Source organism: Schistocerca serialis, chromosome 6, assembly GCF_023864345.2.
Source record: "Schistocerca serialis cubense isolate TAMUIC-IGC-003099 chromosome 6, iqSchSeri2.2, whole genome shotgun sequence".
In the NCBI taxonomy this organism is placed as follows: Eukaryota; Metazoa; Arthropoda; class Insecta; order Orthoptera; family Acrididae; genus Schistocerca; species Schistocerca serialis.
Window position 1 is genome coordinate 245,822,913 of NC_064643.1, and position 26,612 is coordinate 245,849,524.

At 40.1% G+C, this 26,612-nt stretch overlaps 1 protein-coding gene across 1 annotated transcript in view; it reads right to left on the reverse strand.

Moving 5' to 3' along the window:
• Positions 1-26,612, reverse strand: part of LOC126484081 (WD repeat-containing protein 89) — a 277,264-nt gene that overhangs the window by 83,269 nt on the left and 167,383 nt on the right. The gene's annotated exons all lie outside the window — the stretch shown is intronic.

Here is a 26,612-nt window from a genome sequence, read left to right on the forward strand (position 1 = left end):
AGGGTGAGTTAACTGATGCTGTCATCTAATATTTTCCCTCTTAGAGTGGTTTTACAGTCTTCTGTGCAGACACATTCACCACAGATGAGTAACAATGATGAAATTTATGAGATTGATATTTTTAATTTTACACACATGATCAATAGAAATGTTTATAGATATTTTTAGTTTTAAATTGAATGTTGAAATCATAATACTAATATCTCCCTGTTATTTTACTTTTCATGACATACAAAACATACAGTGAGAGTGATCAATACACAGTACAGAGCAAACAGTTTCAATATCAGCTTTCAGATATTAGGCTTAATTTGTAGCATGTTTTAGACTAGATTAATTATACTTCTTGTGTCACACATCCAGAGTGAAGAGATCCTCAAAGATGTAGAACATGTCGTAAAACAAATACTGTACATTATGTCCTAGAAAAGAGAGATAATAAATGTAATGTGTGTATCGCATATTTGGTCAGGAGCCCATCTCTGGAGAGTTCAGCGCACGCACGCACACACGCGCACACCTTTGCTAGCCACAAGACCACGAGCTGCTGACAAAGAGCTATTATACATTACTCATTAACTTTCAGAGTTCTAATTTTCCAAAGTATTACTTGTACAAATATAACTGATGCATGAATAGAAACATAAACTTGCAGATTTTGCATATTGTCCACCAGTTGCATTTCGAGTGCAGTGCCTTGACAAAAAGGTGACAAAGCAAGAGAAGAATTTTTGTGTGTTGGAATATGTAAGATGTTTATCTGTTAAAACGGCAGAGCCCATATTCTGAAGGAACTATGGAAAAGAATTGTCATTTAAACAGATTATTGTGCTTTGGTATTGATAATCTAGGAGCACTGGTTGTTTCTGTAAACAGAAAAGTACCAGTCGACCAACTGTGCTAGATACAACCATGGAGGAGACGAGGGAAAGTTTCACATGCAGTCCAAGAAAGTCAACAGGCTGGGCAAGCCACGAACTGGGAATACTGCAGTAAATTCTGTGGAAGATTTTGCAAAAGCATTTACATCTCAAACAGTACAATATGCAGTTCATGTGACAATAAAAACCAGAAGATTATGGCTGGCACCTTCAATTTTGCACCACAATACAGAAAGCACTTGAGGATGAACATTTAGCTGCCATGCCAATATTCAGTGATGAAGCAAGCTTCCATTTATCTGGAAAGGTTAATCACCACAATATGTGCGTGTGAGACACCGAACATCCTTACAAAAATTTGGTGTACCAACAAGTTTCACCAAAGATTAATGTTTTCTGTGCAGTGTCACAGATGAAGCTGTGTGGGCATTGTTCTTCCATGAAAAGAGACTGTGATGGAAATTTCTTACCTTGATATGATGCAGTCGTGGTTGTTTCAACAACTGTCTCCGTTTCCATGAATTTCATTTCCCAACAAGATGGGGCATCCCCTCACTGTAGCATCGATGTTCGTAGCTATCTAAATGAAAAACTTTTGCATCATGGATTGGGCATACAGACTTTACTACAACTTGGACAAGTGTTGTATGACCAGAGGGGTACTCATAAACATTTGTAGAGGGCTAATTGCAAACTTGGTGGATTTACAGTTCTATCCATGTGTCAATCATGTCTGTACACGTAATACTTCAGAAAACATTGAGCTTTGAAAATTAATGAATCATTTGCAGTAGCCCTCTAGTAGTTATAGTCAGATGGTTAAAAAGCTGCATTTATACAATATTTTCCAAAATTTTTGAGAATGCTGGAAAAAGTGAAATTGGATAGAAGTTTGATGCTTGCTATTTCTTTATTTTCTTTCCTATAAAGACTATTAATGTCAGCATATTTCAGACAATCAGGAAATGTTCCAGTGATAAGTGACGGAAAACAGAAATAATTTGACATGTTAACTTCATTGCTATTTTGTCATAAACACTAGTTTTTTTTCTATCAGCTTGTTTGTGTTGTTTATATTTTGTGGTGCAGAGTTAACAAATGTGAAGAAGTTCCAATAATCAGGAATTTTATCAGTGGGTGGCAACTGGTTACATATGACCATCAATTATACTTTGTGTTGAGGGCTTGTTCCCGTAGCTTTGCATTTTGGTGTGTATCATGGTGTGTGTGGTGAAATGAGTTAATGAGATATCATAACATCTACAATTTGTTTGTAAAAGAAGAGCTGAATTTGGTAACTGAAGAATGAGGCACACTGAAAATGACTGTAATAGGCTCAGCAAATAAAGTAAGTGAATGTCATGAATTGAATACAAAAGCCTAGAATACAACTTGACAAAACAAGTGAAGAAAGCCGGAGTCAGAGAGATTGTCTCTGCTTTCCAAATTTCTTTATTATGCCTCAATACCAAGAAATTCAAATAATGCTAATGCTTCAGGTACTCTTTGCAATGGTACCCTCGTTCAACACAAATCTGCTCTCTGGGCACACTGTATGAAATTCCGCACATACTGATTCATGTCCATCTTCCTTTTCTTCTACCAACGGCTCTCCACTACTCCCTTGTTGGTAGCCCTACATCCTCTATGATCTGCTAACAAGTGATCATGTGTGTCCTGTAGCACTCTATTCCTCAGTTTCACTGGGACTGCTACTTGTTGTTCCAACTTGGTTTTTCTACACAGCAATGCCTTCTCTGTACAAAACTGTTTACTACACTGCTTACACTTACCTACTGTCTTCTGCACCATCTATCACTGTTGGCAAGATGGCGCCCAACGAAAAGTGCAATGACACAGTGCTCTCGGAAAAAAACAAATTAAGCAGTTCGTCATGCAAGAAATGTCAAAAACGTGTAGTGAAAGGAATACTACGTGTTAAGTGCAACTTTTTGATGCATGAGAAATGCGCGAAAACATGCCTTAGATTCATAAATGAAAACTTTAAATGGTCTTGTTTTGATTGCTTACACGAAGAAAACGTTAATCTAGCATCGGCTGTTAAGATGAAATCAAAAAAGCGATGCAAACAGAAATTGATACTCTAAAATGTGAAATATTGTCACTTAAGCAAGGAAGTAAGTAACAAAAGAAGGCATGTGAGCCTGCAGGTTATAACTGCAACAAGAGGGATACTGTTAGTGTAAACAATCTAAATGTCAAAAACTCGAGTGCCACTATTTCACCAAATACATCGACAGCAGACTCTGAAAAACCGCTAGAAAATGCAAATTCAAGAAACAAATACCATTGGAATAGTGTTACTTACAAGAAAAACAAGGAAAGTCATCATGTTGGCGAAGTCAAAAATGAAAATAATGAATCTCTTATTATTGGTGATTCTATGCTGAAAAACATCATTGTGCTGAATGCAAAGATCGACGTACATCCAGGAATCAGGACACAGCAACTAAACAAACATTTAAATAACATTCAAAACTCAAAAGAAGAATCTCCACAAATTTCTCCAAAAATTCTCTTTGCAACTCCAGAGAAGAAGACCTCATCAATGAAACACGAAACTTAATTTGAGTGGCAAGAAGCTTATACAGGACTTCAAAAATTGTTATCAGTGGTATAATGTACAGCAAGTGAGTAAGTTATAAATATGTAAAGAGGATAAATAGTAATATCAGGGAGCATTGTAATGATCTTGGAGCAATATTTATAGACCCAAACAAGTTCTTGTGTAACAAATGCCTGGGGATAGATGGCCTTCATCTAAACAGGCTACACTCCAAATTGCTTAGTAAAATGTTTATTGATGTATGCCACATCTTAAAAAGTACTAAAAAGAGAAATGAATAAGCAGAGAGGGGGATGCAAAATTACATGTGAGCAAAAAAAAAACAAATAATATCAAAATGCTTACCAAACAAAAATCTAACCCTGGGAATAAATAAACCTGGAACCATGTATATTACGCATTACAATATAAATTGTCTAACCTCTAGCTCCTCAAATAGCACATGTAAAATAGGTTAATTGCAAATATTTCTGTCTGAATGCAAATTTGTAAAAATTGTATGTCTGAACGAACATTGGCTGATGAAAGACACTCTAAAATTTCTAAATAAAATCCAAAACTTCACCGTAGCTGCTAGCTACTGCAGACAAAATAAATCACTTGGAGGCTCATGTATACTTGTTCATTCTAACATAACGTTTAAAATAAGGAGTGAGTTTGATCATTTGAATGAGGAATGTAGCTTTGAAAGTTGCTGTGTAGAACTTGTACATCTAGGTATTATTGTAATTTCAATTTACAGAATCCTGGGAAATCAAATAAAACCACTTCCTATACAAATTAGAAAATATGCTCGAAAGCATAATTAAAGAAAAAATTAGTAATAGCAGCTGAATTCAACATCAATGTCTTAAGTGAATGCCATGAAGCCGACAAAGTCACTGATCTAATAAAAAAATCTGGCTTCAAACTAAACTTCTTAGAATACACCAGAGAAAATGCCTAGTCAGCAAGCAGCATTGATAACATTTTGACAAATTAAGTGTTTCAAGATGTTCATAAATTATGCTTAGATATAGGAATGTCTGATCATAAAGCACTGTTTATTGAACTGGCAAAAACAAACACAGAAACCTCACCTAAAAATAATCCTAAGTACTTTAAAAAAAAATTTCAACTCAGAAAATTTAACTGTATTCCAGGACAGATTAAAAGATATAGACTGGAAATGTAACAATAACAAGTCAATTAATGAAAACTTTCAAAAATTCCTACACAGCTTCCTTCATGTATTTAATGAAACCTTTCCACCTAAGTGTGCCAACACCAAAGTGACAAGTAAACTAACTTGGATAACAGAAGGAATAAAAATTTCTAGTGCTAAGAAATGGCAGCTGCACAAAGAGCTGAAATATAACAAAGATCTAGCTTTTATTAAATATGTGAAGCATTACAAAATGTTGTAAAGGCAGCAAAACAAATGTCTAACAGTGAACTAATCTCAAATCATAAGAATAAATCGAAAGCAGTGTGGTCTGTTGTTAAATCAGAATTGGGCATTAAAGTCAGCAGCAACGAAATTTGTAAAATAAAGCATGAAAACACTACCACTGTAAATCCTGCTCAATTATCAGAACACTTCAATGAATTCTTTATCAATGTGACAAAATCAAATGTCATGTTACAAATTACAATAAAAATGTATGTCCATATGGGCTTGATTGAAAAAATATATCTCCTATGAAATTTAGAAATATTACAATGAAAGAAATACAAGACATTATATTATCACTAAAAAATAAAACTTTGGTGGGTTGGGGTGGGATACCCGCAAAAGTAATTAAATCAGTGTACATAATAGTAAGTCCTCCACTAGCTGAATTAATCAACAAATCATTTGAAGAAGGTTGTTTTCCAGAATCATTAAAATATGCGGAAATAAAACCACTTTTTAAAAAAGGGTCAAGAGAAGAAATGGGGAATTATCATCCTACCTCCCTCCTTCCAGTGCTGTCAAAAATTTTCGAGAAAGTAGCTGCTATCCAAATCCAAAACTTTATTGTATCACAGGGTATTATTTTGTGCAATCAGTTTGGCTTCCAGCAAGGGAAAAATACAACAGATGCCATAAATTATCTCATAGAAAAAATTTGCACAGCTCTACACAAAAAAAGTAAAGTAGCCGGAATTTTCTGTGACCTGACAAAGGATTTCGATTCCGTAAATCATTCCTTGCTAATCCACAAACTAGAAAAATATGGGATTAATGGTGCAGTACTTCTTACTTATCTAATAGAAAACAAAGAACAATCATCTCTTCAAATGGTGTAAACTACCATTCAGACTGGAACACAATAACACAGGGTGTCCCGCAAGGTTCGATCCTTGGTCCAATTCTCTTTCTACTGTATATCAACGACTAACCATTAAACATAAATTCACTATCCGTTCTGTTTGCTGATGACACGTCTGTCTTGATAGAAAGCAAAGAAACAGAAATGATTCCTGATAGAGTCATTGGTACATTAGACAGGCTAGAGTCATGGTTCCAGTTAAATGGTCTGAAGCTTAACATATCAAAAACAAACTTGATTCAATTCAGAACCAAACAGTCAAGAAACCAGGAAATTAGAATAAATCATAAAAGTGAAGAATTAACAAAAGTGCATTCTGCCAAATTTCTAGGTCTACACCTTGATAAGAATTTAAACTGGAACACACTTATTGAGTACCTGTGCAGCAAACTGGGTAGCTTTGTGTATGTCATTCTTATACTATCAAGTGCTACTAACATGTCCACTTGCAAAGTACCATATCTAAGTTACTTTGAATCAGTGATAAGATATGGCATTATTTTCTGGGGGAGCTCCAATAATATATCTTGTGTACTGAAGCTCCAGAAGAAAATTATCAGAAATATGTGCACTGCACAGAAAAGAGAATCATGTCATCCATTATTACAGAAACTAAAAATTTTGACTGTCCTCTCCCTATACATATACGAGCTAATGATATTTCTACACAACAAACCGGAATTGTTCATTAAAAACCAATTTGATCATCCATACAGCACAAGGAGTAAAGATAATTTTATGCTTCCTGCCGATAGATTGAAATTATATGCTCAGTCCCCACAATATATGGGTATGAAAGTCTACAACGAACTTAAAGGCAAAAACATTCTAAACATGGAACTAGGGATACTAAAAAAGAAGTTACATGAAATTCTTATACACAAATGTTATTACTCATTAGAAGAGTTCATGGAAGATGAACTGATAATTTGAGCAGAATCCAACCGCAAATTAGCAGTATATTGTGGGGAGGGAGGGAACACACTAAAACAAATTGTCCATTTTCGAGAAAGATATTTACCTATGCTGTGTATGTTTATGTGTGACCTCAAAATCAAACTCACTCAATAGTGCCAACCTTCAACTCCAGCAACCACTTCTATGATCTGCTGTCACTTGGAAAATTTTCCCACAGAGATACACTTGAAGTAGGTGATTCCATAGATAAGGCTCAAAATCTCTTTTTCTTTCGTGCAGTAATTCCTCTCTGCTGAGCTCATTTGTCTTGATGCATAGGCTATCAATGCTCCACGCCCTTTATTTCTTGAGACAACATGGTTGGATGCATTGCATGGAAGAATCAAATCCTTACTGAAATATGGAAATAGTAAGATTGATTTCATGTAAACGCTTCTTTCATGTTTATCAAAAGCACATTGACAACCCCCTGATCAAATTTTGAACCTTTCTTCAGTAAATGCGTCGACGGTCTAACAACAACCACAAATCCCTTTACGAATCTTTGGTAATCATCTGCAACTCCAAGGAATGTCTGTAGTTCCTACACTGACTCAGGCAAAGAAAATTCACGTATTGCTTTAATCAATTTCAGGCTCTGTCTTAACCCCATCATTATTAATTGTGTGACCAATGTATGACACCTCTTCCAAAACAAAATTACACTTTCCTATACACGATGTTAAATTTCCTGCCCTCAGCCTGTGCAATACTCCCCTCAAACATAATATATGCTGTTCCTATCACTCGCATGGGCAATTATATTATCACATAGAAGAAGGTGTAATTAAATGAATGATGAACACTAACTTTACTTAATGAAGGTTTATTCAGCACTTGCACATACAAGAGCGTGGAGCGAACTGCCACCAGCCAGAACACATACAGTATATATACAGCTACAGAACATTCCAGTACAATGATTCTTGACATCTGTGGATACTTCTAGAATGTACTCTAATCGAATACAGAAATTAAAATTGTACAGTCCAGGTGAGTTATGAACTCATGACCCTCCATGCAACAGTTTAGTATCATAACCACTACACCACAGTGGTACGCAGCTTCTTCTGCGACAATGCTCCTTCCTTAAGAGAACAGCGTCTCGGTGTTATGTCCTCCTAGTCCAGGAACAAGTCATCGGTCCTGCATACTCCGACTCCCGATGACTAATGCTCGCCGTAGCGGTGATCTTCTTAGAACTTCTTTTGCCACTACGCTCTTCATCACCTTTCTACTTTTTGCCTGTCGCTGGAGCTTCGTATTCACCCTGGGTTACAAGATCCTTGTAGGTCTTCATTCGAAGGATGTGGACCGTACCTCAGATTTTTCATCGTCTTGTGTCGAAATCAAAATCTTCAACTTCATAAGTAACATCAGAAAACTGTCTTACAACCTTATAAGGTCCAAAGTAGCGCCTGAGGAGCTTCTCAGAGAGACCAACCTTCCAAACAGGAGTTAAGATCCAGACGAGGTCACCAGGTTGGTAGACAACAGGGCAGTGACTCGTGTCATACCTTTGGCAATCATTTTCTTGAGCCTGCAGCGTGCAGAGTCGAGCTAACAGCTGAGCTTCCTCAGCTCTGGTTAACACCTGGCCGATGTAGTTGTCGTCCAAGTCATCAGCACATAATGGAAACATAGTGTGCATCATTGTAGTCGCCTCACGCCCATGCACCAGGAAAAATGGTGTAAATTCAGTGGTGTCTTGTTTGGCGGTATTTTAGGCAAACGTCAAGAAAGGTAGCACTTCATCCCAGTTGCTCTGCTCAACACTGATGAACACTGATAGCGTGTCAGACAAGGTCTTATTAAGGCGTTCAGTAAGCCCGTTAGTTTGCGGATGGTACGCAGTTGTCATGTGATATCTTCCACGATGAATTTGGCAACCTCGGATGCTTTGGCTGTTTTCACAGCTTTCGTAATGGCATAGCGTGTCACATAATCAGTGTAAACAATAATCCATCTATTGCCACTAAGCAGACGTTGGAAATCGTCCGAGGAGGTCAATCCCAACATGCTGGAAAGGCTGGTGGAACTGGTATGAGTCGGCCAGGTGGTTTCTGAGGAACTGCCTTTCTCCTCTGGCACTCTCGACAGTGCGACACATAGTGACAGACACTCCTAAATAAACTTGGCCAGAAAAATCTCTTGCAGATTCTATTGTATGTCTTAATGAATCCTAAATGTCCAGCTTCAAGTGTGTCATGGAATTTCTGTAGAACATCTACGCAAATATGTTTAGGAATCACTGGTAGCCACCTGGATCAAAGTTTTTCTTGCAAAGTAATCCATTAACTACCTTAAATTGTCCTTTCACATCCTCTGACAAATTTAAAGCAAGCATAATTTGAGATATCTTGGCATCCTCCTTCTGCTCAGCAGAGAGATCCTGGTGTGCAACGAGACAGTCACTATCTTCATCGAAGTCTTGATAGTCTTGCACAGGGTTTCTTGAGAGACAGTCGGTATCTTGGTGTTTTCTTCCACTTTTGTACGCTATGGTAACGTCATAGTCTTGAAGACGTAGTGCCCACCTGGTGAGTCGTCCTGTTGGATCCTTAAGACCTGTCAGCCAACAAAGTGAATGATAGTAACAACTGTGAATGGCCTTCCATAGAGATACTGTCAAAATCTGCACATGGCCCAGATCACAGCAAGACATTCTCTTTCTGTATTTGAGTAGTTTCTCTCGGCTTTTTTAAGTGTCCTAGAAGCATAGGCTATTCCCTTCTCTTTTCCATCCGAAATTTGCACCAGAACAGCACCAATCCCGTATCGACTGGCATCTGTGTATAGTTCTGTAGATGCTCTCTCATCATACAGACTAAGTACAGCACCAGTTGTCAGAGAATTTTGCAGCACATTGAAAGAATCTTGTTGAGAACCACCCCAGATAAATGTAGCAATAGCTTTTAACACTTGTTGGAGTGGCCTGGCTTTGAAACAAAAGTCTTTGATAAAACAACGGTAATAAGAACATAATCTGAGGAAGCTTCTGACATCTCTAATATTTTTAGGAATAGGAAATTCAATTATAGATCTCACCTTTTCTGGGTCTGGCCGCACACCTTCGTTTGACACAAGGTGTCCAAGTATTTTGATTTCTTTTGCTCCAAAAAGACACTTTCTTGGATTAAGTTTCAGTCCGCTTTGTTGGAGACACTTGAGATTGGCCCTCAGTCTTTTTATTTATTCATCAAATGTCTCTGAGAACACTATAATGTCATCTAAATAACAAAGACACATCATCCACTTCAGGTGATGTAGAAGATTATCTATCATCTGTTCAAAAGTTGCTGGTGCATTACACAAACCAAAAGGCATTATCTTAAACTCACACAGGCCCTCAGGGGTGATGAATGCAGTTTTCTCACGATCAGCCTCATCTACTTCGATTTGCCAGTATACCGAGTACATGTCTAAGGTTGAGAAAAATTTAGGCCCCTTCAGACAATCTACTGTATCTTCAATTCGTGGAAGAGGGTAAACATCCTTTTTAGTTATCTTATTAAGCTTCCTGTAATCAACACAAAAGGCACCAACTGCCATCCTTCTTCCTGACGAGGACCACTGGTGATGACCATGGGCTCTGCGAAGGCAGAATGATGTCATTCTTCATCATTTTCTCTATCTCATCATGAATTATTCGACACTCCATTGCTGACACACTGTATGCTTTCTGGTTTATTGGTTGATGGTCTCCAGTGCTAAATCGGTGCTTCACTGTTGATTTGCGTAATTTGCTGTTCACCGCAGATTGAAGCATTCAGAGAACTCTTGAAGAATGGCAAGTAGCTTCTTCTGTTGATCCTTAGTGAGATTGGTGATAATCGAGCTAGAAGATCTTGTCTCATAATTGTAGCGCTAATTTCACCCATAGAATTGGCATGGGAGGTTTCTATGACACTCAGCTGTTTTTCCATTAATGGCTCAGCATTTTCTATTCACATGCATCTTGGAAGGATCTGCAGTTCTTGGTGACAGTCAACTATCCGCAATTCACCAAATCCATTGTTGAGTGAGATGACAGAGGCTGGGGTGACCAAGTTATTCTTCAGTGGTATGCTTCTCTTACATTCCACTACAAGATCCATGGGTTGATGCATGGCATGACACATGACAGTTACCTTTCTAGCGCTGACTGCAGGAATGATCACTTCATCCAGCACACAATCTCCACACAATCAGATGCACATCTTCCTGCCCACAGTATCTCATCTCATCTCACATGATCTTCGAGCGACCACAATTTATAATTGCCTGAGGAGTTTTCAAAAAGTCTCATATGAGAATAACGTCATGACTACACTTTTGTAAGATGATGAATTCTACGGGCTGTGTATGGCCACTTATACCCACATGAATGGTACATCTTCCTGTAGGTTTAACGTATTTCCCATTAGCCACCTACAGCAGAGATGTTTAGTTGTCGATGAATACGGTTTTCTGCAACTGGCGATGGTACTTTTCCGAAATGACTGCATATGATGCTCCAGACTCCACGAGAGTTTGGGCTGGTCGGCCATTCATGAGGATATCGACGTAGTTTTGTAGTGATTGACGGCGGAGGATTTTTCTCTTCGACGGCCTCACCTCCAAGGAAGGTCGCACCCTTTAGTTTTCCAGGTTGCGGCAGGTAGGTGATCAGATGGAGCTTCTTAACGGTGATGGAGACCTTGACCGGTGTGTTGGGGAGTGTCCTCTCCAGCGGCTCGCTTGCGGCGATGGTGACCTACTTCATCCTGCACCCACATCTTCTTGTTCATCTTCGTCGTCCCGGAGTTGGCATCGGCTGAGATAGGTCTGCTATCTTCTGGCGTGGGCTTCATCAGATATCTGCCACCTTTCTCGACAATAGTGCACCACATGTCCTGGCTCATCCGCAGTGGAAACATACTGGTTGGTTATCCTGGGTCCTCCAGATGTCAGTCTTCCTTGGTGCCCAAACATGTTTCTCATACGGCATTGTAGGAATGTAACTCCGCCTGGGTCTCGACTTTTTCACCGTTTCAAAGGGAAATGAAGGACAAGAGATTGGGTTCAATGTCTGTTTCACTTCCTCCCTTATGACCTCTTGAAGCGTCTCAGTTTTTTGCTCGCCATGCAATCCAAGTGTCTTCTAAACTTCCTCTCTCACTATCTGACAAAGAACACTTGTGAAATTAGTTGCTTCCTCCATCACAGACATCGATATGACGTTTTGAAGCCGTTCAAACTTCCTGCATGTAATTCTTTTTTGATGCATTGTCTTGATATACTGGCACCATTTTATGAAGTTGTCTGTTGTTGAAACCTCCTTCAGAACTAGGGCTTGATACATGTCATCAGGAACACCCTCCATGAGATGTGCAACCTTATCTTCCTGCTTCATTCTAGGATCCACTATTTTACACACCTCCAAGACATCTTGAATGTAGAATGCTGTAGTTTCTCCTGGACGCTGTGCCCTGCTCTTTAATCTGTCTTCAGCCTTGCAGTTCTGTCGTCGTGTGTTGCCAAAATACTTGCGCAGTTCCGCCTGGAATACTTCCCATCTTGTGAACTTCTCCTCACTGTTCTCATACCATTGCTTGGTAGTGTCCTCCAAGTAGAAAAATACGTTAGCCAAACACACGGTGTCATCCCATTTTTTTAAATTTGGCTATATGCTCATATACCTTCAGCCACTTGTTTGGATCGTAGCCATCGTCACTAGAGAACCCAGAAGGATGTCTCATGCAGTGGCACACAGTTGCTGTCATTGCAACGTCCTCTTCTTCTTCTGTCTCCAGTAGATTGCCATCTGTTGAATATGGCTCGAACGCAGGTTTCTCGCCATGTAAATGGCAGCTCTGTCGTGGCCTGATGGGAGCCACTGTGTCGTCAATAATGTGCGCTATCACAAGTTCCAACACCCAGCGCCTCCACCAGAATAATGTCACACAGAAGAAGTTGTAATTAGATGAATGACAAACACTAACTTCACTTAACAAAGGTTTATTCAGCACCTGCACATACAAGAGTGCAGAGTGAACTGCCTCCGGCCAGAATACATACAGTATATATACAGCTACAGGACATTCTAGTACAATGATTCTTGACATCTGTGGATGCTTCTAGAAGGTACTCAAACCAAATATAGAAATTAAAATTGTACAGTCCAGGTGAGTTTTGAACTCTCGACTCTCCATGCAACAGTTTAGTATCATGGCCACTACATCACGGTGGTAATCAGCATCTTCTGCGCCAATATCATTAGAATACACCATGTATTTACATGGTTTCAGTCCTCTGAAAACTCTAACAATCTCAGAAACGCTGCACATGCATTCTTTAACGCAAAAGGCATCTTCCTGTATTGATAATGGCCCCAATGTGAAGGAAATCAAAAAATCTCAGTGTTCTATATGATTTGCAGTAATCCAGTGATTCATTTTCATCATAACGTACATAGCGTACATAGCTGGCAATGGCCCTTGTGGAAAAAAAGTCCTTAAATTTCAAAAGAAACTTCCATCCATTCCCTATCACTTCCCTTTAGGTGCTTTGCATTCCCTCGTAATGCAGTTTCAATGGCATCTGGCAGTTCCATGGTCAACACTCCTTGTGTCCCATCCTTCCTCCTCCAGGATATCCACATTAGAGATTAACAACCCCTTCACCATAAATCTTTGGCACTGAAATTCTCCACAAACATCATTTTCTCACTATTTATCTCTTGTCAACATTCTTCTTCCTAAGCAAACTGCCTGATCCTATATGGCATTTACTTCCAATGACTCCTCACACATAAAATTCCTACATGCAAACTAGACTCAACATTAAAACTTCCTGGCAGATTAAAACTGTGTGCCTGACCGAGACTCGAACTCGGGACCTTTGCCTTTTGCGGGCAAGTACTCTACCATCTGAGCTACCGAAGCACGACTCACGCCCAGTACTCACAGCTTTACTTCTGCCAGTATCTCGTCTCCTACCTTCCAAACTTCACAGAAGCTCTCCTGCGAACCCCATTCTAGACTCAACATTACCAAAAAGCAATTTCTTGGCACCCTGAGAAAAACAACTGTGTGAATTGAGTCTTAGTGTGATTGAACACAGTTTAAATGGTTTGTCATTTGCAATAAAGACACCTCACAACATCACTAAACTGGCAGCAGTTTCATCTAATTGAAACATTTTCCCATCAAGCTCCACCATATGCTGCCAAAGATCAGTTTTGGCCCAATGCAAATACACGAAACTGAACCCCAGAATTGTGATGCAGCCCTCACTCGCATGTGGCACAATCTCTGCACACTGTTAAAATTGAACTGTACTTGAGCAAAAATCTATATCCACTTATCCCAATGGCATGACATCTTTAGTCCCCATTCCACATAATCTATACCATAGTGGGTTCCATTGTTTATGTTCCACCAAATGCCAATTGGCACATGTGCTACTGTGTCCAGTAACATCTGACAATGCCTCTTTCCCACTATTCCTTGGCTACACTTTCCATCTCAACATACAACTTTCTGGCACCCAGTCATACTGAGAATGATTGCAGATGGACCTCCAGTTCCCTTTGGGATTTAATGTCTGGTTCTTTTCCAGTCCCCTACCTCTGAAACTGCTGGGACCTCTGCCTCTACCACCATTGCCCCCAGGCAGGTGGCACTGCCTCCTCACATCCTCGTTTCCTTGACATCTCTGAAGGTAATCCTCTTAAAAATGTGTCATGTGCCCCCTACTCAGCCTCTCGTAAAACCACCTTATTCACCATAGCATTCTGTCCCATCTCATATGTACTCCCATTGATCTTTCTTATTCAGTCTGAAAATTATTCCACTTTAACGTGGCACAGCCTAGTCATATGTCCAGAGTATTTATACAAGGGTTGGAACTTAAATAGTGGCAACTATTTATTCACAACATACAAAAGAGTTACATGTTTGCACTGTTACTGTCCTTCAAAGTAGTCACCAGCGTTGTGTAGAACCCGTTGCCAGTGATGTGGAAGGCATAGTATACCGTTAGCAGTGCCTGTTCTGTTGATGGTGCGAATGGAGCGGTCTACTGCCTGTCAAATCTCTGGTACAGTTCTGAAGCAAATGCCACAAAGTGGCTCCTTCATCTTCAGAATCAAATCAAAGTCACAAGGACTTAAGTCCAGGGAGTATGGTGGATGGTACAGTACTTCCCAGTCACAGCGACCGAACAGAGCAGCCACAGCTTGCGCTGTATGTACCCACACATTGTCGTGCAAAATGATGGGTGGGTTGCGCAGAAAGTTCTGTACGGCAATGCCGATTCCCCGCATGCCTCTCGATGACCTTGATGACACTGTCGTGCTGTATAACCTCTGGCACATTCAATCTTGATCCAACTACATTGTTTCTGTCTAGAAAACATAGTGACACTGTTACGTTACACTGATTGCTCACAAGCAACTGTGTTTCCCTCGACTGTGCGCATGCCAGTGATTTGGGACGGGTGAGTCCATTTCCTTGGAGGTAAGGTAGGTATGTCAACAACGTTCGCTATCAGCAACAATAATAGATTACATTGCATAGTGTCTCCACATCAGTGTTGCCACTATTTAAGTTTCAAACCTAGTATGTGAAACATACAACGGATCTTGATACTGTACACGGTGCTGAATGACCTTCGAAATTATACTGTGTACATCTAACAGGTACTAGCCATTACCTCTGAAGTGCAACAAATCTACTGACTCATTACTTGTAACAAAATTCACCTTGCAAGAGGCACAGTATTCAAACTCTTTCCATGACTAAATCATGCAACAACAATTAAATTTCCTTTAACTCACCATACCATAGGCTGTAGGCTCAGGCATTGCTCTAAAAAGGAGATGTCAGTATTCTGATACTAGTGAAGAATGCATCAGTCAGATCGCTTTGTGCTTTTCCTAATTTCTTTATTACAGCTCTCCACCATGATTCATAACAAGCAGTGGCAGTGTGGTTGAGGCAGCCAGTTGCCTGCCGCATGTGTATGCATGATGTTCAGCAATCCTGACAGACTGCAGTATGGCCAAGTAATGGTTTAACATCACTACTTCTATCAGCGATGTCCCTGGACTCAGCAGCTAAGGTGATGATTATGGCTCTCCATCATGATTCATTATAAGCAGTGGCAGTGCAGTTGAGACAGCCAGTGGCCTCCCGTGTGTGTGCATGATGTCCATCAATGCTGATAGAGTGCAGCACTGCTTCTGTCAGCAATGTACCCAGACTTGACAGCTAAGGCATTGGCAGCCAAGGTGTAGCTGATGTCTCCAGCACTATCCAGCTGGTCACAATGGGTGACCCACTGTAGTAGTTCTGTGGTCGGTGCAATGTTTCCCAGGGCTCAACTGACCCCATGCCAGCGACGGCACTGCACCTCATTGTCTCAGGCCAGGCCACTGTATGCAAAACACTTCTGTGGTCACTGGTGTGGAAAGGTTTCCGCTTTCATGGTGCTATGGCATCTACTTCCATATCTTGCCTGGATGGCTTGCCTCACAATATAGCTTGTAAGGCAAAACATACGTGCCTGTGGTTGCCTCTCCCATAATTTACATCCTACTTTGGGTGTTTCTGACCAAATATGGCCAGTGTGCTACCAAAGGATTAATGCTATCACAAACAGCCTAATATCGACAAAACCACAAGGGAGTCCTGGTAAAATAATAGTAAACTATCTACAGATAGAAAAAATTGCAGATCAAACAGTTGGTTGCAGCTGTAAAGAACACCTTCCTACAAGAAAAAATATAGGACAGGATTGAAAAATTGTTATACAGTGTCATTAAGAATAGAATAATTCATAATTAATTTCTTCAATCAGGAGAGCTTGCTTATTGTGAGGTGACAAAGAGATAAGATGCCAACATACTATTGAACTGTGAAGAATACAGCACTCATTTGAATGAAAGGCTGCACAATCCTGGTAGTGTAAATATGGATATTACAACCATGATGGAAGTGGAGACAGTAACATACAAACTGATACAACATGGTATGGAAAGTTTTGGAAGAATGTAAATAATTTAGGAGTTGGTTGGTTGGTTTGGGGAAGGAGACCAGACAGCGTGGTCATCGGTCTCATCGGATTAGGGAAGGATGGGGAAGGAAGTCGGCCGTGCCCTTTCAGAGGAACCATCCCAGCATTTGCCTGGAGCGATTTAGGGAAATCACGGAAAACCTAAATCAGGATGGCCGGACGCGGGAGTGAACCGTCGTCCTCCCTAATGCGAGTCCAGTGTCTAACCACTGCGCCACCCCGCTCGGTAATTTAGGAGTAAAGATAACAACTCACTGAACACAGAGGTGTTAAGTCTTGACATGGATGTAAATTGATTTTAAATTTAGACAGCTTTAGGACAAATCTCTTTCTCTCTCTCAAGTACACACACACGCATGTGCACACATGCGCACGTGCACGCGCACACACGTGCACGTGCGTACACACGCGCACGTGCGTACACACGCGCACGTGCGTACACACACACACACACACACACACAATTTTACACTTACATTGTGCTGGATGAATACACAACACCGGGGCTGCAGTTCTGCAGGTAGACTGAGGTATTGGGGTCAGAAGTTCTCTCAGGTGGAGAGAGTGAGGGGAAAAGGGTGGCAGAGAGTCAGAGGCAAGTAGGGAAAAGCAGCAAATGGCTGCCTCCTTCTGCCTTCCTCCTGCCTTTCTTCCCACTCCACTCAACAAATCCCTTCACCCCAGTCAACCCACAGAACAGCAGTCTCAGCATTGTGTATTCGGCCAGCACAATGTATACTGCCTGATCAAAAAAGGCGCAATTGACTGCTACATGTCACAAGGGGCAGATCCACCACTAAAAGATGATTCTGTGGAGATATTACTAACTTTCAGGGGGATTGATAAGGGTAAATGTATCAACTTGAGATAAGGGACCCTGGTCTGGAAAAAACCATGTCTGAAATTATGACCAAAAATCATTCTGATAACTGCGACAATGGAATAATGTCCTGCACTGTTGTTGCTAAGATGCAGGGTAGGCAACTTTCAGAGGTGATAGTATTGACCAAACAAGAAAAAAATTATCAATAAATATGGGCTCTAAAGTGCATATCCTAAGAGCTAACAGCATTTGTTCATTCTGACTACTGTGAAACACATCGCTTCTACTAAAGAACTCCCCGTAGCTCTTAGGTTTGCATGTTAGACCCCATATTTACTGGAAATTTTTTCTTGTTTTGGACTATACCACCTACTGAGCTTCCAGGAGAAGAGACGTTTTTTCACAGTATCGAAGATGCACAAGTGCTCATAGCTCTTAAGGTATGCATTTTAGAGCCCATGTTTATGAGACATATTTTCTTGTTTTGATCCATAATACCACCTCTGAAAGTTGTCTACCCTACAATCTTACAAAAAACAGTACCGGTACATGTATGTCACTGTCAGAGATATCAGAATGATTTTTGCTTATAACTTTCAACTTGATTGTTCCTGGACCATGGTCCGTTAACTCAAATTGGTACATCTATCCTTCTTCATTATCCCTGAAAGTTTGTAACTTCACCATGGAATCACCCTGTTTAAAAAGAGGAGGGGAGTAATTTGTTGGCAGTAGAGAAGAGATAACAGTGGACCCCAAGTCGACTATTGGTGATGTGATGGTAAAAAGGAAACGCAACACAAAAAGCACAGCTAAACCATGACCAGGAAGACCTCATGTAGTGATCGGCAGGGACCACTGAGCACTGCGGAGGGTGACTGGAAAAAATTACATGAATTAGTGGAAGGAATCACTTATGAGTTTCAAAGTGCTACCAGCTGTCCAGCTAACATGAGATGTGTGCACAGGGAGTTACAAAGAATGAGGTACAATAGTCGAGCAGTCCTGCCACACATTTCTGTAGTTGATGCTAAATGACACCTGAGATGGTGTAAAGAGCAACACCACTGGACAATGGATGACCACAATGAGTATTTAGTGCCAACAGCGAAGTGCAGAGGAGGTGGTGTTACAGAATGGTTTTTTTTTTTTTGTGGTTATGGTGTGAGCCCCTTATTACACTTAAGAAGATACTAATGCAGAAGGATATGAACACATTTTGCAGCAGTGTGTGCTGCACACAGAAGAGAAATAGTTCAGAGATGACTGTATTAGCATGATAATGCACTCTGTAATAAAACAGAATCTGTGAGGCAATGGTTTGTGGACAATAACATTAGTAAAATGGACTGGCCTGCTGAAAGCCCCAACATGAACCCAATGCAACATCTTTGGGCCGAGTTAGAATGTCAGCTTTACTCCAGATCCCAGCATCCAGCTACTTTCTCTGCTTTTGGCTCTTAAGGAAGAATAAGCTGCCATTCCTGCACAAACATTCAGCCACCCCATCAAAAGTGTCCCTAGACATCACAATGGTGAAGAGTGGGCACACCGTACTAAGGTCAACTGATAGGTGTTCAGATATACAGTAGTTTTAAAGTTACATCTATGAGAATTGGCATCTCCGTTATAAATAAAGTAACAAAAACATGTGTTTCAGTGTTTTTGGAAATTAAGGGGGTGAAATAGGGGATGAGATTTTTATGAAATATTTCATTATGAAAAATCAACCAATGGAAACTCCAGGTTGGAATGTCAACATTATAACAGAAAGGATAGATTGCTATTCACAATAAAGATGACACATTGAGTTGCAGACAGGCACAAAGGAACGACTGTTCCATATTTATCTTTTGGCCAAAGCCTTCTTCAGAAACACACACACACACACACACACACACACACACACACACACACACATACACACATTCATTCACAAAAGCGAGCATATCTCATGCACATATGATGACCATCTCCGGTAACTCAGATCAGAATGCAACTGTCATGTGAACAAAAGCAGTAATCTGGAGGAAAACACTTAGAAGGTGAAACAAATCCACTTAAGTGAGTCCACACTACTTTCTCTGTCCTCTTCTGGAGTATTGCTGTGCAGTGTGATGGACGCTGAAAAAGTACAAAGAAGGGCAACTTGTTTTGTATTATCACAACATGGGAAATAGATACTTCATCTCCTACCTCCCAAACTCTGGCAATATCCTTTTTTCGAGGTGTGCTAGTCTTGCAAGTTTCGGAGGAGAACTTATGTGAAGTTTGGAGGATAGGAGATGAGATAATGGTGGAAATAAAGCCATAGGAATGGGTCATGAGTAATGCTTGGGTATCTCAGTTGGTAGAGCGCTTCCCTGTGAAAGGTAACGGTCCTGAGTTTGAATCTCTGTCCAGACACAGTTTTAATCTGCCAGGGAGTTTCATATCAGCACACAAACCACTGCATAGTGAAAATTTCATTGTAGTTGAGAAACAGTCTGAAAGTGGTTCTATGAAACCTCTGGAGACACTTAAGTTCTTAAGCGGTTGTTCAGAAATTGCTATACACAATATTTAAAAGAGTATGGAAATAAAATATGGCACCCTGGAATGGACACACAGTGTGATCACTTCACTTTTTAAAAAGGATGTTGGGAAGAAGTGTGTCAATTTCAGTGAACTAATTTTGCTTCCACAAGCCTTAATGTCAACAAGTCATTCCTTGAGAGCAGAATATTAAAATCTGTTGTATCTACATCCGAGGAAGAATTACGTGGCAGGAGGAACTACATGGCTTTGACCTCATTTTTACCAGAACAATTCTATACAAAAAATACCAGAAAAAATAAAATACTTATAATAGTACTTTTGGAGATCACCTATACTCACACAGAACATCAATGCAAGAGTACAACAGTTATATGATGATACAAACTGCTACTCAAAGGCCCTGAGTAGAAGATCATATTAATTCAAAATGAAGAGCTATGTCCCCTGCCATTCCTACTTATCACCATAATGGATGAAGCTTTAAAAGCAGTAAAAAAAAAAAGAATTCAATACCTAATTCTTTAGTCTCTGCTGAAAATGTAATGATTTGAGATTAGGCAATGCAAGTGGAGAAGTAAAGTAGAAATCTGGCATAAAGAAATTATAGCTATGGGTCTCAAAATCAATAAAACCAAGACATAGGATTTAGTATTCAGCACAGATGCTCAAATAATCCATCTATAAATTGGAAACACACTGAAAAAAGACACAGTTGGTGGACCACTAACCAAATCACACTATTCATCTAGCATTGTCTCTTCAGATAACACCATATACCAAGAGATAGTAACCACAATACAAAAATCCTCCAAAATCTACCACAGAATGTGTCAGATACTTTAAGATGAAATATTTTAAAGGGTTCCAAGACTAGCCTTAGAAAACATACCTCTTTTTATACTGGAATATGGCTTGGAGGTTGCAGCTTCTACAGTACCAACAGTCATCTTCAGGCATCAGCAATGTGTTTCCCTTGTTCTTGCCAACAAAAGAGAAAAATAAGAGATACCTGACAATACTCAGGATTGGAAAAAAAGCCTATTGGAGCTCCAAGAAGTAAAACAAATACAACAGTAGAATCATACGTAGAGAATGGCTTCATGCAGGACCACTGAAGTATATTTTGGTAAAAATGTTCCTGGGAAGACACCAAGAGGAAGCCTTCATGACAGCAGCAAGAAGCAGAGCTCCAAGGACTTCAAAACCAATGATACCGACTGATGTCAAATAAATGAACAAGAACTGTGGACAGACAAAACACTATGGAAAGGGCTAATGCAGAACTGCTCCTGTCTTGCAGAAGTGAGGGAACGGCTATGAAAAGAAGCCAATAACAAATAGCACTTTGTCATTTTCCCTCTCTCAAAGGAAGTTAGTATGTGACTGTTAATCTTATGGCATGCTGTGTACTATACTGATGCTTACTGTGTATTTCCAAACCATTTTAGATATTAACAATAAATTGTGTGTGTAGGTTATCAAACAGCCATATTCAACAATGTTAATCTGGGAGGGAAAATAACCAAGTGAATTACAAAATATTGCTGTTCACCAAATTGAGGAGTCATTGAGCGACATGCAGGCTCATTTAAAAGTAGACTAAGCCATTGGACCAAGTCCTCCTTCAGATTTAGAAAAACAGCTGTACATTCATAAGCACACAACTGACACATACATAAGCAGTATTGTCTCTGGACACTGTGGCCTTAATGCATTAACAATTTCGGCTAGAGTGAGTAGTGAGGAAACAAAAGAGGCATGGGGAGCAAGAGGGATACAATGAGGGAGACGGACATGGAGATGGAGGTGGAGTGGGAGTGGGAGTGGGAGGGGGGGGGGGGGGGGGGGAGACAAAGACAGAGGGAGAGAGAAAGAGAGAGAGATGGCAGTGTAGGGCTGGGAGGATGATACTGTAGTGCTGTCTAGGAGAGTGTGAATGGATGTGGCAAGGTAAGATGGCGAGTTGCTAGGTGCAGCATCCGAAGTCTAGAGGAAATGCTGTGTGGCTAGGGCCTCCCATCGGGTAGACCGTTCGCCTGGTGCAAGTCTTCCGAGTTGACGTCACTTCGGCAACTTGTGTGTCGATGGGGATGGAATGATGATGATGATGATAAGGACAACACAACATGCAGTCCCTGGGTGGAGAAAATATCTGACCCAGCTGGGAATTGAACTCGGACCGTTACATATGACATTCCGTCGCGCTGACCACTCAGCTACCAGGGGTGGACATTCGAAGTCTATGATGGGAGGAAAGTGGGGAGGAGAGATGAAGAAAAGAGGAAGGACTAAGCAGATGCAGTGAGGGGATGGAAGGTATACGTGGGGTTGGAGTGAGAGCAGGGTAGGGGACAGAGCTAGACAGAGAACAGGGACCAAAGAAAGTTGAGGCCATGAGGATATGTTGCTGGGCCCAGAGACAATAGTAGCTATCTGTAAGTGAGTTGTGTGTGTGTGTGTGTGTGTGTGTGTGTGTGTGTGTGTGTGTGTGTGTGTGTGATGTCTTTCTAAATCTGGAGGAGGACTGTATTTATTAACTTACTTTACTTTTAATTGTACCTGTAATGTGCAAGTCTGCAACTTGATGCCTCCTCTATGTGGTAGACAGACATTTCTTTTTATTTGCTTGAGGGAGACCAAGATGAATACATGTGTGAGAAAAATAATGCAAGAAAGATATTGTTATATACACTGAAAAACAACACAATTGAAACACAAAGTACAGAAGCAGATTCTTTTGATCAGGCTTCTGTAAAAAAAAAAAAAGTGGGAACTGGGCTATAAAAATATATTGTTTTTCCACATGTTAATGTGCAACTCATGATACATGACCAGAAAAAACTTGAACACTGAATGGACAAATATCATCAGTTCAGAATTACTTTATGATTGACAACTAATGGAGGTAGCAGGGACCAACGTGGGAGGCATGGGCCACCCTCCACCAATCTCATGATACCTATAGCTGAAGCAACCACATGAAGTTGCCAAACCTTCACACCACCACTACAACACTTCCTGCTTACAATGTGAGTCTCAGGCAGCTTGCTGTACTGTGTGGTTGTTGCACCCTGTGATTTTGTTTATTGTTATTTTTACCATTGCAGGAGCTATTATTTTACTTGTTGCTACTGTTATTTGTTGTGTGGTACTAAACAACGTCAAAAGACGCTCGGCAGAAAAAGTTATAAGTGCAAAAGTTCTGCGTCCTTCTCTTGTCCAGAGGATTGCCATATGAGGTCAGTCAAGATACACATGTTGCGCATTATGTGCCTTCTTTGACACTGAAAAACCATAATGTTGGCTCGCTGCCCTGTGTTCACAATGTAATCGATAGAACTGCTGCAACTCTGAACATAAACAAGAACACTATAGTGAAGACTGGCAAAGAAATGTTCGAGAAATAAAATTAATCTAGAATAACATTGAAGCTCAAAACTCTTGGGGAAGAAATGTTATGTGGATAAGCAGAATATGAATATATATTCACTTGCTGTGGATGCAATTTGCCATCAGGTTTACAGTTATTATTTCAGATAGGAAAATCCAACACTCAGTAAGTTATTGGACACCCTCAAAGAATCAGGTCTTTTTCAAGGCAATCACACACTTTTTTCCATTAAATAATAAAAGTCACAGTTAAATACTTCACAGGTCTGTCATAGCGACGAGAATGATATCAGTGGAGGTTTTCCATTGTCACCATAAAAATGAAGTTGCATGTTTAAAGAGCACAGTTTACGTAACAGAATTATATTTTCACATGTTTTGACATTTTAATAAGAAGGCCTTATCAGCAACTAACCCCAACTGAAATTCATCTCCGAAATTCAGTCTGTATTACATAAAATAAATATTACTGTTTACACTATTGCCAAAATACTGAAGTAATGATTTTTGTATCGCTCTTGTTCTTTCTCCCAATATTGGTTGGCCTACTTAATATAAGTTTTCTCACAACAATGAACATGCATAAAACTAATATTTTGTTACGTTAGAGATAAGTAGGTTGATCAAAACAATTAACAACAGTTTAATTATAAACCTAGCAATCCATTTCTTGTAAAAAAAATGTTACGGTTGACCTTTTAGTACATGGCATGTGAGCGGACCATTGAGCATTTACATCTACCTCTACATCTACATACATACTCCACAATCCACCATACGGTGCGTGACGGAGGGTACCTCATACCACAACTAGCATCTTCTCTCCCTGTTCCACTCCCAAACAGAACGAGGGAAAAATGACCGCCTATATGCCTCTGTACAAGCTCTAATCTCTCTTATCTTATCTTTGTGGTCTTTCCGCAAAATATAAGTTGGCGGCAGTAAAATTGTACTGCAGTCAGCCTCAAATGCTGGTACTCTTAAATTTCCTCAGTAGTGATTCACGAAAAGAATGCCTCCTTTCCTCCAGAGACTCCCACCCGAGTTCCTGAAGCATTTCTGTAACACTCGTGTGATGATCAAACCTACCAGTAACAATTCTAGCAGCCCGCCTCTGAATTGCTTCTATGTCGTCCCTCAATCCGACCAACGCTCGAGCAGTACTCAAGAATAGGTCGTATTAGTGTTTTATAAGCGGCCTCCTTTACAGATGAACCACATCTTCCCAAAATTCTACCAATGAACCAAAGATGACTATCCGCCTTCCCCACAACTGCCATTACATGCTTGTCCCACTTCATATCGCTCTGCAATGTTACACCCAAATATTTAATCGACGTGACTGTGTCAAGCGCTACACTACTAATGGAGTATTCAAACATTACGGGATTCTTTTTCCTATTCATCTGCATTAATTTACATTTATCTATATTTAGAGTTAGCTGCCATTCTTTACACAAAACACAAATCCTGTCCAAGTCATCTTGTATCCTCCTACAGTCACTCAACAATGACACCTTCCCGTACACCACAGCATCATCAGCAAACAGCCGCACATTGCTAGCCACCCTATCCAAAAGATCATTTATGTAGATAGAAAACAACAGCGGACCTACCACACTTCCCTGGGGCACTCCAGATGATAGCCTCACCTCCGATGAACACTCACCATCGAGGACTACGTACTGGGTTCTATTACTTAAGAAGTCTTTGAGCCACTCACATATTTGGGAACCAATCCCATATGCTCGTACCTTAGTTAGGAGTCTGCAGTGGGGCACCAAGTCAAATGCTTCCCAGAAGTCAAGGAATATGGCATCCGTCTGATACCCTTCATCATATTTAACTGAAATTATCTCGTGTTAGAAAACTCTGCCAGAGTTCCAGTTTGGAGTAGATAAAATATGATGCGTTCTTAACATTTCATGTGCTTAAAGTTTTGATCTAACTTCAATAACAAAAAAGTTTCCCGCGCATTGAAAATTCGGTGATGTCATGGGAAAATGCATTTTTGTAAATTGTCGGTATATCAGCTTAATAATTTGTTGCCACCAATGAAACTAAAATGAGAGCATAGTGCAGCTCCTCCAGAACACATTGATGCAAGTTCCATATTTGTAAAGTGGATAGTTTCCAACTCTGAATGACTTGAATGAAAAGTAAGATTACGCGTGCATTCTGTGCAGGACGTAGCAACTCTGTTCTGCACCTCCACATGTTCCTCCTAAACTGTCAATCCTAAAATGATTCTGAATAGACTATAGAACTCAATTTCTGTTTATAACAAGCAGTTGTCTTAACCACTAGGGTATCTGAGTATGTCTCCCAGCCTGACTCGAACTTTCATATTTCCTGTATGAATATTAAGAGCTTAGTAGCTAGTACTATGAAAAGGGAAAATTAAAGGGAATTTTGGAGAAAAGGGAAGTACCTGTATGAATAATAATAGCTTGTACTGTAAGCCAGTAATAAAAAAAGAAAGGAAGCCTGAAAGGTGGCAGTGGTATTGGGAAATAGCTGAACCTTTAAAAGCTCTGGAGCCAGAAGGAATTCTTATCAGACCTAGACTCAAAGTGGATATGAGTTAGCTCCTCTTTTAAACATAATATACCAAGGATCCCAGAAATAATGAAACATGTCTTGTGGTCAGAAGAAAGTACAAGTCACAACTGTCTACAAGAAGGATAGTGGAAGTGATCCACAGAACAATCACAACATTCTTGTCACCCTCTTGTTGTAAAACCTTAGTAGATAACTCTGAGCTCAAATTTAATGCAGTAACTCGAACACAATGACCTCCTCCATGCTAATCATCACAGATTCTAGAAAGACTGATCATGTGAAACCCAACTTGCACTTTTCTCACGTGACATCCTGGAAGTCACAGACCTAGACAGCCAGGTAAAAGTAGTATTTCCCGACTTTCGAAAAGGAATAAACTCAATACCACACATACTTATTATCAAAAGTCAGATCATCTAGGGCAAGCAAAATTGCAGCTAACATGAGGATTTTTGGTAGTAATGATGCAGCATGTTATTTTCGACAGAGAGTCATTGACAGATGTAGAAGTAAATTCAAGAGTAACACAGGCAAGTGCTGTT